General features: G+C 31.7%; 1 protein-coding gene across 1 annotated transcript in view; it reads left to right on the top strand.

Annotated features, from left to right (window-relative positions):
• LINGO2 (leucine rich repeat and Ig domain containing 2) overlaps positions 1 to 13,780 on the top strand; it is a 1,160,605-nt gene that overhangs the window by 763,470 nt on the left and 383,355 nt on the right. The window contains exon 5 of the mRNA XM_049771075.1: positions 4,605 to 4,637. The gene's annotated coding sequence lies outside the window, so the exon portion shown is untranslated. The remainder of the gene's footprint in view (positions 1 to 4,604; positions 4,638 to 13,780) is intronic.

The raw sequence follows: 13,780 nt of genomic DNA, 5'->3' as shown, positions 1-13,780 counted from the left end.
AACTCTCACTGCTGGTAGGAATACCTTATAGTAAATTTTTTTTGGAAAACAATATGGATATTTCTAAAAACCTGGACATTGATCTCCCATATGATTCAGTTATACCACTCCTAGAGATATACCCTAGAATCTCAAAACTCAATATAATAATCCCTCTTCACTCCTACGTTCATCACAGCATTATTTACAATAGCCAGGATCTGTAAACAACACAGGTACTCACAACAGATGAGTGGCTAAAGAAACTGTGGTACATCTATACAATGGAATACTATGCAGCTGTTAAAAGAAATGAAGTCACAAAATTTTCTTATACATGAATGGATTTGGAGACCATTATATTGAATAAAATAAGTCCAAGGGATAGATTTAATCACATAATAGACCCATTCACCTGTGGGATTTAAGAAAAATAAATATATATATATAATATATAATATATATATAATAATAACATCCAGAGACAAAAAAATGAGGACTGAAAGAACTAACTTATAATAACAAGCTTATCACAAAGAGTTGTAAGTGCAGTTAGAGAAATAAGTACATAACAGCTATCATGACAACAATAGAGAGAGAAATATAATGCCTGACTTGAAGATAGGCAGGGGGTCAGGACAGGACAATGATGGCAGGAAAGTTGCACTAATAAGGGCGTGTGCTTTTTCATGGCTGAAACCCAATTATGAATATGTTTATAACCATTGTGCTTAAATAAAGAAATTATTTTTAAAAAAGAAGTGATAAAATTTTAGAAATACCATGTTTAAACACTGTTATAGACTGTTACTCCTAGATAGAAATACATTATAAATAGACTGTATTTTGTAGATGGGATATATATATGCATAGTAGTTTAGATATGAACTTCAAAGTTAATCATATATTGAATGCAACTTTCTGTTTTAAGTCTCCTGATTATAATGTAATTATATATGTCTTTATGGTTAATTTCTCTTTTATGGATAGTATCCTGACACAGAAGTTTAAGCTAAATTTACAAATCAAATTTATGAACATTTTTGATTTTCAGAAAATTAAATTTTAAGAAAATTTAATTTAGTTTTGATTTTAAGAAAATTCATCATGATTTGTTACAATAATGTTAAAATCTTTATTAACATGTTTTTTAATCTCTATAACTCTACATGATATGTATTTTAATATAATTTTTAAATAAGGAGAACAAAACAGGAGTTATTTATTTGTAACAACTGAGGTTGAAGATACTGCTCTTTGGTAGAGCATATGTTTTGTATATTTAGGGCATAGGTATGATTCCTGTTAATGCCCCAGAATGTAAACAAGGGGCAAGAGTGATAAAACAATGGTAAGGCATTTGCTTTATATTCAGTCAACCCAGGGTAGACTCGGGTTTGATCCAGTGTTCCATATGTTCCCTCAAGCCTACCAGGACTGATTTCTGAGCACGGAGCCAGGAGTAACCCCTGAGCACCACTGAGGGTGACCCAAAAACCAAAACCAAAACCACCACAACAAAACAAGATAAAGGGGTGGAAGGTGATGGGTCAGGGACTCCTAACTCTGTAAACTGACTGGTCTTGATAGACTAATAATAATAATAATGTTGATGATGATGATGATGATGATAAAACAGCTAAGATTGAAAAATCTAGGGGAAAACAAAAAGCAAAAAGACAAGAATCAAATGTGCAAATTGTAACTGTTTACTAGATTACCCTCCATTCTCAGCTTTGGCTGACAACCTTATGCAGCTTACATACTTTTAGGACTTGTTTTTCGTCTGTCTCTCAAGTTTACAAAATTTTTAGTAACTTGTTCAAAAATTCTGCACATCTTCATTAAGATTTAGATAATAATCACTTTGCTCTTTCAGTAGAATTTATCTATTTGCCTGGGTCATTAAATTTATATGTGTATCCTCATCCATGGAAACATTGATAAGATAGCAAACTGAAACAGAGGCCAATATTGAGATTTCATTTCAGCACTGTTCCTGAGGAAGAATAATTAGCTGTCTAATGGCAAGTTAATTGTCACAGTAGACCATTTCTATCTGAAATGGTTTCATTTATATAAAAATTGAAAAAATTAAATAATTACTTACAAGTTTAGTCAGCTCCTGGTTCAATAGATGTGTTAATCTTCTGAAGGTTCAGTCAAGCACCAGCTTGGAGGTAATATTAAATAATAGGGAGTACCACATACAGGATATGGTAATTACTGAAAATGAATAAGCATTATTTGGTCCGTGATCTATTATTACATTGATAGATACAGTTTTGCCGTTCAATAGAATATAAGGGTGTGGAACAAAAAAGGGTTGAAATTAACCTCACTATGAGTGACCAAAGTACGAAATTCATATCCCTTGCTCCCACAGATTTAGATTCTGCTGATCTAGAGATCTTAGTTTTCAGAGGGACATTTGCCTCATAATACAGAAAGGATCCTAACCAAACACTGATAAGCTAAAAAGAAAAGGATAGGACTTCTGTCTGCTTAAGTGTACTTATGGATATCTAACAAAAGTTTCAATAAACAATTATAGATGAGGAATTAGTAGAGATCAACTTTTCATCCTACCTACAGATTCACAAAGATTTTATTTTGGTGGGCGGCTATTAATTCTGCATTTTATTTAGTTGCTGATTCTTTTTTTTAAGTAGTTTCTAATTGTTTTATTTTTGTGTCCTTGATTATATTTATTTTACTCATAAATAATTATTTTCTATTTTCAGAAAATCCAAAGCACGCTTATTGGAAACCTTTGTTTGTGTTTGGGCTCACACCCAGCAGTGCTCAGTGGTTACTCCTTGCTCTGCACTTAAAAATCACTGCTGGTGTTACTCAGTGGACTATATGGGATGCTGGGATCAAACCTGAGTCTGCTGTGTGCCAGACAAGTGTCCTACCTGCTGTGCTATTTCTTCAGCCCCTTGTTATAAACCTGTTAAGCACTGAGAATCTATTTATCTTGACAGAAAAATTCTTCCTTATCTATTACTAAAAGATGACTAAATTTAAAACTTAGAATCTACTCTTCAATATTTTCCATGTAAAATAGATATTATATATACATAAAATATATATTTTAACAAAAGAAGACTCTATATGCACCTGTTTATGGCTTCATATTTTAACATATATTTTAATAATATTTTCAGGAAGCATGTATGAACCTATGCTTTTTAATAAAGCAATTGCCCTATTTTACTCTGTTTTGTTTAAAATTTTTTGGTGGAAATTTCCAGATATGATTGGGTTCACTAGTTGAAACAATGTTACAATTAATACCCTTATCTTTCTAGCATATATTCTACAATTAATGCCTTTGGGTCAGGGATCATAAAAATGTAATATTAATGAATAGTACTAAATTGCTTCTAAAAGAGCATCAAATTTCGCTCAGAACCAAGTTTTTTATTCAATTCTCAGAGACAAAGATAGGAAGACCAGAGGTAATGGAAATAACTTATCTTCCATAGAACTAACCACATGGCAAAGAAATTGAGAAACATTGGTTGTTAGACTAGAGATATTGTGGTTTAATCAACTCACATTGCTGTCAGTAAAATATGCAGTCATTTTACAATAAATTCATAAATAGATCTTTAAATAATGTCAAACTGAATTTAAACATTAACTCTCCTGTCTACTAGCTTCATGGAATTAGCTTAAATACTCAGAATTTCTGATCTTATTAAATAGAGATAATAATATTGCAATTGGAGTTAGTATGTATGTCAAATGAGAAATATATATATATATGTATGCAATATATGTATATGGCATATCATGTCAATCATACTGTGTTGTACATACATATCAAATAAACTATGGTTATGAGTTCATAAAATAGATATTTGATATCCCAGTGGGATGGTTTGTCTCAATGATTTTCTCTCACATCATCATTTCTCAAAGAGAACAATGACTAGAAAACACTGGTTGGGTAAATACTGTATTATCATAATTACAATTTCCTTGAGAAAAGTGGCTTGCAGTTTGAATATTCAGCATTATAATTACAATTTCCATAAGGAATGTAGAACAGTTATTATAAACAACATAATAATCATTTGGTCCATACGGGAGAACAGATTATTGGTGAAGTGAGGAGGGAAAAAAACCCAACAACTTATGTTTCAATCAGTATTCAAGAGAAGAAATAGGGAACCCAAGAATAAATTATAATATATTTTTTAAGAAACTCTTGTGTAAATTTATTTTTTAAAAAAACCAGGAAGATGACAAATATTCATGGTGTTAATACAAAAATTCACCAGCACTATATATATATTTTTTCATATAACTTAGCTTTAATATTTTTATGATTATTTCCTTTCCTTTGTACTCTAACTCATTGTCTTTCAATAAAGACACTTAATAAAGATTCATAAAATTTAAGAAACAAAAAGTATTTAAATAATGTTAGAAAAGAATTTTAATAGATTTTTTTCTTTGTTAAAATGTGTCCCTTTGTCAAGTAAATAATAAAATGTGTGGAATTTTTCTCAATGCTTTTTAGTGTTATGCTGTTTTAATTAGCTTTCAATTAAATTCTCTTTTCTTCTTTTATTTTTTTGTTTGTTTTCTTGTTCTTGTTTTGGTTTTTTAAGGTGAGATCAGCAAAACAGAATGCAGCTTTCAAGGTTGGTATTTTTCATGTTAAAACATTTTTCTTCTTATAAAAACAGTAAAGAGAGAGTCAGAGATAATGATATCCTTTTTTTAATTATACCAATTAGAAAGTAATACGTTTTTATTTTCCCCAGTCAGGGATAGAAGAACATAGCATAGTTTACAATAGCTATAATATAATGAAATGCAATAATACATTTTAGTTTTTGATTCTATTCTGGTCGAAATTTTGAAGTTAGAAATGTTCAATATATTTTTTACTTCATCCATCCATTCATCAATTCACCCATCCATTTATCCAACTTATCCACTAGTCCACCCACCAGCTACAGATTTATTTGATTCAGTGAACATGCAATATGTATTTTAAAAAATACTCTAATATCTTATTTTATTTCATTCATACTTTTTTCATTGCCTTTTGCTGTATTCTCAATCTCACATATTTTCCCAATATTTCTTGCTATTACTATAAGTAAACTTTCACCTATAATCAACTATAATTGACATCTGTTCAGTTTAAATGGACATTTCCTATAGTTATTTAAAGTTCACTCAACAATACTCATCTAATATATGTTCATATATGTCTTGGCATAAGAAAACTACCCAGTAATGGTAAAATCATCATTGTAACAATAAGGCAATAGTCCCTCTTTTATATGAGATCTAGTTTTAATATACATTACTATAAATATGCTATGTAATCTATGGCTATATTGTAGTAATCAATATATAGTAAATTATAGTATCAACTTCAAAATTCTCGTATACTAGGTATTTTTCATATAACTCTTAAGTAACTTAAAGATTTTTGACCAAAGATAGATATAATGAACTGGGAGCTATCTCAAAGGCTAATGTGCATCCTTTGCACACTGAAATTGTGGATTCAGTTCTTTCATGTCAACCAATCCTACTTTGAGCAATTCTCAAACACTGTATTAATACTTTTACTAGTCCCTGTCATTTTTTTAATGACAGAAAGCACCTTCATGTCTCTGAAATAAACTAGTATCATTGACTTGCTCTTTAAAGTTTTGCCATTGATGATTTTTATTTATATGTTTAAATTTTATTCCATATAAAATATTGATTATTTGGACTGACTATCATATTTTGACAATAGGTTTTATGCTTTCCTTTTATCTAACTGTTAAATAATGGTAAATTTCCCCATTGTAAAGGAATAATTTAAGTTTTGCTTTGCTGTTCTGTTTTATTTTATTTGTTTTGTTGAAGAAAGGGAAGCAAATCCATGGTAGAAAGGAAAAAGTCAATAAGAGAGGGCTCATACAAACTTTGAAATCTTCCTTAGTTTAAAATTATTATTATAGGTAAAATTGCTTCAATAATGATGATATAAGGATGACCAATGAGGGGAGGCTGCAGATTGAGGGGAGAGAAGAAATCTTTACTAAAAGTTAAATGTTAATTTTTTTTTTCGTTTGGGGATCAAAGTCTGCTGTACTCAGTAACTACTCTCAACAATGTTCAAGGGGTCAATCCTGCATGCAATGCGTACCTTCCATTTTTTTAAAGTATCGCTATGAATACTAAAAATCATTTTTTATGACCAGGAAAGTAATAGCAAATCTAAATGCATAGTAGCCAAGCAATATAGAAGTAATAGTGCCTGGTTCTTGGTGAGATCTAAAGGGTGTCTGTGTTGTCTGTGTGTGTCAGTATAGAGACAAACAGTATACCTTTCCTCTGATGAGACTAATTGATATATACACAGGCCATCTAGCATCAACAACTTGTATTAGGACTCATGAAAAGTCCAAAACTGAAGGGTCTCAGTGAAAATATCCAGATTTCCTTTGCATTCCTGAGAAAACAGTAACGTTCTGAATGCACTTGATTGATGATGTGAAGGAGATTTTCCAGTCTCACAGGAAAGTTGGTGTATTCATTTTGCCATGTATTTTTGCAGGTGTATAAACATATCAGATATTTTATAGGGTAGGGACCTTCTCTTATTCTATAGAGAAAACAGTGCCCAAATCTGATATAATAATAGAAATTCCCACTAATATTGCAATCCAATAAATTAGTTTTAAGAATTAAAGTCTCTAACCTCACTTCTGAGCTGTAAATAAATCAAAGCCAATTGTTTGCTTTAACAAAACCTGGGTGAAGGAATAGTATAATTCTACAATGGCAAAGTTTCCCTTAAGTGTCTAAAACACTGTTGAATTGAAATGTCATTATATTTCCTATATTAGATATCACAGATAAATATTATATTCGTATTTTTTTAACCATTTATCAATGTAATAATGAACAAGAAAAAATTCCTTATAGTTCAGGGATTCTACCATCAATACCAGATGTATTGTACTGAATTAATCGTATGTTGGGCCTATCATTGTCAGCCATTTCCTACAAGAACACACAAGTATACTGCCACTCATATACTCTATATAAATGTTTTGGTTTTTTGTATGAGAAACTCTTTAGTATCTACTGAGTTTAGTTTTTATATTACTTGTTAGATTAGCCCTCCTCATGTCAATCTCATAGAAAGAAATGTGAGTTGTAGATCTTTAGACTGAAAAAAAAATCCCTTAGCTATTACTCTTTTTTTGCCTTGTTTTTCCCCAAACAATAAAATCAAGTACTGAAATATTAAGAAAACTATACTAAGTCATGGACTTCACTAGCAGCCAACTACAAATGAAAATCAGACCTAAAAGCTTTTCATTCAATAGACCTTAGTGGACAAGCTGATAAAGAACTAGGAACATTTTTTATTTTGGATGGAAGCTGCTTCTGAAACAATGTTTTGTATACCACTGTGGTTCCTGAAATTGTATTTATTATTTCTATTGCTAAACATCTCTCTGTTTCACATTCTTAACCACATTTTGAGTTCCAAAGGAGTTTAATATTATGGTTACTATTTCTATGTATTTCTGCCATAATAAAAAAATTTAAGTAAATTTACAATTTATTTGTATTTCAATTTTTGTCAAGTAACTCTGCCCTACATCTCTTCAAATAAATAATTTAATTTGTGATTATTTGTAGAATATAGATAAAAATTTATATAAAATCACCAGAAGTGTTTTTCTTTCTTGCTCATTTCCTCCAAACATTCCTTCCTTCTTTCCTTCCTTCCTTTCTTCCTTCCTTCCTTTCTTCCTTCCTTCCTTTCTTCCTTCCTTCCTTTCTTCCTTCCTTCCTTCCTTCCTTCCTTCCTTCCTTCCTTCCTTCCTTCCTTCCTTCCTTCCTTCCTTCCTTTCTTCCTTCCTTCCTTCCTTCCTTCCTTTTGTCTGTGTGCCTTCAAACTTTTATGTCACATTAGAGAAATTATGAATATATGCAAAATTAATTCTTATATAAAATGCTACATATGCACATATTTGAAAATGAGGAGGGTATTTAAATGCTGACTGAAAATATGAATATAAATTTGGGCATATAAAAAGTGTTCAGAACCTAAATAGCAGAATGAATAGACTCAATTTTTTAAATATACAAGAAAGGTTATAAATAAGAAACTAATTTTCTTTTTGTTACACTTTCTAAATCTAATTTCCTTTTGTCATTCCTGTGTATTTAAAAATAGGATGCAATTCCATGTCAAAGTTATTTAGCATTTTCACACTGGGATATTGTTTTTGTTACTTGAGCATCATATATTCTTTTAAGTTATAAATAATCCACTTTCCTTTTCTACATAGAAAAACATTCAAAGAGGTTCGTTCATATTACACAATAATTATCAAAGAAAATTTCGAAATTTTAATATTTATTTGACTTTTTTCAAAATAATTTTTGTTCGTTTTGTGGTCAAATCCTCTTTGTACTCAGGGCTCACTTCTAACACACAAGAATCACTCCTGGCTTGGCTCTGGGGACTATGTGTGATTGAAATGATTGAAGCTGGGTTGGCTCTGTGTGCATGACTGTACTATCTCTCCAGCCCCCGTGTCTTCAAAATAATTTTAAGATGATTAAATTTGTAACTTACATTAGACTTATTTTATTATTTTTTTTTTTTTTTGGTTTTTGGTTTTTGGGCCATACCCAGTGATGCTCAGGCTACTACTGACTATTTATGTGCTCATAAATAGCTTCTGGCTTGGGAAATTATATAGGACACTGGGGGATCAAACCACGGTCTATCTTAGGCTAGCGCTGGCAAGGCAGACACATTATCGCTTGTGCCAGCGCTCCGACCCCCAGACTTACTTTTATACAATTTTTTCCATCAATAAAACTCTTACCACTGTGTAATTTTCTGATCTCCAAACATGTCAAAAATATTTTAAACCCTTTTCATTTTTGTTATAAATATAATATATTTACATTATATATCATATGTACTATATATATCCTTTTTTCTAAGCACAATTTCACACACTTCAAATTAGTATTCCAGCCTAGAAACATTTACTTTGCCCCTTTCATTTCGATCTCTAATTTTAGTTTGATAAACTCTCTTATTTTCCTATGAAAGATTAAAATCTATAAAAGATTTTGAAAATGATAGTTTACTCAAATGCTAGTAAATCTTACCCAGCCATATAGTTTCAGTAGCAGCAATGAGGTTGATGACAGACTTAAAGTCATACAGTAAGCCATTGAACTAAAGCCTACACAGTGAATACTCCAAGAAATTTACTTCTCCTTAGGAAAGCAGTAAACATAATTATTTTATGTATATTTATTTTTTAATTTTGATAACATAACCTGTCTTCCTAAATAATAAAGTTGTATTACCTTGAAAAATTAATAAATAAAAGTAAATGTATAATAATTTTATAATATTCTGACACTAGATTCTGGTTTTAACCCTGAAGAAAATTATTTTGCTTATTTTATTACTTATGGCTTTGATTTTATTTTCTTCATAAAGAAGCAAATTCAAGTAAATGCTCTCTGCTTAATGTTTGACACAATGAAACCTCCACCATTAATTTCTATTTTTCTAAGAAGCTAAGAAAGAATGTGAAATAGTTTCACACAACTAAAGTAGGCTTAAGTAGAACAATAATGACTAAACCTATGGCTTTCTAGTAATATTAGAATTTGCTTGACACAGAGAAACATATATATCTCAATATATGAGAGAACAATATAGGTGCTGGAGTGATAGCACAGTTGTGGGATGTTTACCTTGCACGTGGCCAATGTTAGACAGACCAGGTTTGATCCCAGCATCCCATATGCTTCTCCAAGCCTGCCTGGAGCAATTTCTGAGTGCAGGCCCAGGAGTAACCCCTGAGCACAGCCAGTTACCCCCCCCACACACACACACATACACACACAAAAGAAAGAACAATATATTTAATCTTTCCATTCTAGTTAAAGGTATTTTGTGACTTCTAACCCAGAAGAATCTTTGAAACATAGTCTAAGTATCAAAAAACAAGCATGAAATAGGATAGGATATGCCTACAGTGAAAATCAAGCAAGTAATGTACAGGTTGTTATTTAAACATAGTGGTTGATGCTGTGTTCTGTTTTCCCTCCAGAAATACAAAGACTGAAAAAGAGGGTGTTAGTTAAGTAGGGTAATTGCAGAGATGGTAAGTGATAAATAGCAACAGGCTTTAACTGCTTGACTGATTTTAGCAGTAAAAAAGTAAGAAGTATCATTATATCAAGCTAAGACAACTGAACCACTTCACAAACACTAAGAGCAAGTGAGATTTTGATTTTATATTTTATGAGATTTGTGTGAAATTATTTAAGTTAATATTTTGTTATTATTTTTTTCGAAAACAATGCTGTTGTCTTGGGGGTAAAACCTGTCATTTACTCTTAGAAGGTATGTTCTGCTTTCTTAATTACACATACATGTATACACTTCCTTTGTATATAAACTCTCCAGAGACACCTTCCCCATTTCTCCTCCCTCTATCCCTGTGGCTTTGGATTAGTTTTATACTAACAAGGTCCATTTCTCATAGGAAGAAGGCAGATGCCAAAAGAGACTCATGAAAGGTGAGAGCATAAATCCATACCCTAAAAGGGAAGGTTAAACATCAAACAAGTAGAAAAATATACTCCCAAGATAGACTTCATTTCTTGTGACCTTGTCTTCTCTCCCCTTCTTTAGTTATTCTAGGCCCTTGTATTCTCCCTCTCTTCTCACTTGCTACTTTTAATATAGTCAATCCTCTCTCCAGGCAGCTTGATTCCTTGGATGGAAGGAGCTGCTATACCATGTAGCCAATAATTTCCAGTAATGGTACTTGTTTCACTCAAAAGCCCATTTGAAGACAGAGACTGCCTCTGAAATCTAGAACCAGTTTCTAGCTTCTAGTCATATCTCTAATGACCACCCAAAATCTAGGTATTAATTTAATTGAGTCAAAATATTTTTAATGTTTTAATCCAAGTGTCATTTCCAATATCTTATTCTAATCTTCCCTTACTAAGTTCTCTTTGTTACAGTCATACAAAAGATTTTATATTTCTTCTGCTGAAAACACCCTTCCTCTTATCTCCTCTCTGCACAAATTTACTACTTGAGCTCAGATATCTTTTGCTTCTCTATGAAATCTTCTCACACTCCCTAAATAATTATAAACTATTTGCTTTCAGGATATTTGGTTCAGACTTCTATACCAATTAGCATATATTAGAATTTGTCTTTGTGCATTATCTTTTTTTTTATTTTGCTCTCAAATAAAAAATACACTATTCATTCTTTATTTTATTAAATATATTTTTATTTAAGTAACATGATTATATCTGAGTTACAGTCATAACCAGAACATCCCCCTTCACCAGTGCAACATTACCCCCTCCCCACTTCCCAACCCCTGCCTGTTTTCGAGACAGGCATTCTACTACAGTAATTTGTTTGTAAGTTCAGTAAGTTGTATTTTTTTCCTTAAAGGATAAGAGTAAAAAAATATAGTAAAGGTGTGATAGTGGCATTATTTATTCTGATAGGCACAATACCTAGCATAGTGCATGGTTGATAGCAAAAAAATCTAATAAATTTTATTTTAACGAGCTAAACAACTAAGTCAGTGAATAAGAATATATATATATTCTAGCATGTCTTTCAAGCAACTGATAGAAAGCATTAGTCAGAAAACAGAGAGAGCTTCTGTAGGCATCTTACACATCTGGACAATTGTAATGCAAAATATTTACTTAGGAGGCAAAGAGATACTCTCTTTTCCTGCGGAAATATAGAATTATTTTTTGTTTCAAGGAAAATTACATTGAAAAAGGAAAAACTGTCTACATTATTTGACTATATTTATGTATTTGGGGACATTTTTGTATTGTAAGAGTGAACAAGATTTAAACCAAGCAGCCAAGTGTGATGATGTTGCCAGACAGCTAATAAAGAAGAAGATTAGAGAGTTGTATAAAATGGCAGGTGCTTCCTCAGATTCCATATATTAAACATTAAACACAACACAAAGGGATGCTGTTTGCTGAGGACCACCAAAAGTGCTTTCTGACAGCATCACCAGCATGTGTTGTTTTGAATGTGGTGTTCAACTACCTTGCATCTCAGTTAGAAAACAACCTGGGGACAAAAATAAAGCAAACAGCAGTAGATGGTGCTCAGAGCAGAGAGACTGAATCTGAAACAAGACCAAATTCTTGCAAAAAGAATAAAAGCATATTTATAGTCAATCAGTTACAATATAACCTTTGCTCTCACAGCATAGACTATAATGTATAATCATCTAAAACATCACAAAATCATCTACACAGGGAGTCTACATTTACCAACCACTAATACCTCAATCTCCTATGTTTTAAGTGTGATTGCTTTTAAGAGAGATGAGAACTGGTTGAGATTTTCTTTGTTGTCTCATGTGACTACCAAAGATAGCCTTCTTTACACAAAGAGAATTATACAAATTGTTTCACATCTTGTACTTAATGAACATGATTACTATACTCCATTTCCTCATTTAAGTTTTCTTATGTGAAAAGACAACTTCAAAAGTATCTTCTATAAGAAGGTGGCAATTCTGGAAAAGTGAATATGGCTTAGAATGGAAGCAGAGAGTAAAGAGAGAAAAATATTATACAAGTATTTTTAGGCATGTGTTATATAATAGACAGTTTTCTAGTTTGATAAGGAAAGGGGAGAAGCATTTCACAGCATTTATGAAGTGCTGAGCATTGTACTAAGTGTTTAACAAAGTATTCATTATTGCATGACTATGTTTAATGAGAATAACTTTAAAAGTAATTAAGGTACAAATATGCCTACTATAAAACATTATTTCAAGGTAAGTTTGATTTTCTATGCAATGTATTTATAACCTTTATGAGATATTATCTATTTACATCAAAGTAAATCAAGGAGGACATCATAATGCTGAACTTTCTTTTAGACCTTTAGCTTGATAAACATGTCTAGGAGTTCAACTTTTCTATGCCAGAGGTAGGGAACAAAAATTCCTTGCCTTGAGTAAATTGGTACAGAAAATTAGTTGCCTTAAAAAGTAAAACACTGTCTCCCAATTCTCAGTTACATGCTAATTATCATATAACAAAATAAGTATATTAATTTGCTTAAGGCCACACAAAAATAAACCTCAACCTCCAGAAATAAATCTAATGAACAGCCATAAAAAATGTAACAGCAAAAGGGAAGTAATGTGGAACAAGGATCAAGGCTTAGGTTATACTGGCGAAGTGGTAGAGTGGTAGAGCTTTACAATACTGAAATAAGAGACCTAAGCCATAACCACCGAACTTTGGAACTCTTTAATGTGCCTGCCAATGTGTCAGGCAGGGTGTGGGAGGTGGGGTGAATGACTGTATGGGAGCATAGATGATGGGAGTTGACAGCAGTAGTTATCTTGGTGTTGAAATATTATATGTCTAAGATTCAACAATCAGTAATTCAGTACACTAGATGTTTTGGTATTTGTTTCTTGGGTTTGGGGCCACAACTTGCCAGTAGCAGTTGGTTTACTCCTGGCTCTGTGCTCAGAAATTACTCCTAGTATGCTCAGGTGACCAAATGGGATACTTAGAAGCCAACTCAGATTAGCTGTTTGCAAAACAAACATACTACCCGATATAATACATAGTCTGGTCACCCAAACCAAGGTTCTTTAATTAAATTAAAAACATTTTTAAAGAATGTATCAGAATATGGTAATGAAGAAAATATTAAAATTAATTATAGTTGTCTGAAATTAGTTGCTTT

This window comes from Suncus etruscus, chromosome 1, assembly GCF_024139225.1.
Source record: "Suncus etruscus isolate mSunEtr1 chromosome 1, mSunEtr1.pri.cur, whole genome shotgun sequence".
Lineage (NCBI taxonomy): Eukaryota > Metazoa > Chordata > Mammalia > Eulipotyphla > Soricidae > Suncus > Suncus etruscus.
The sequence above is the reverse complement of the archived record's forward strand: the minus strand, read 5'-3'. Positions and strand labels throughout refer to the sequence as shown.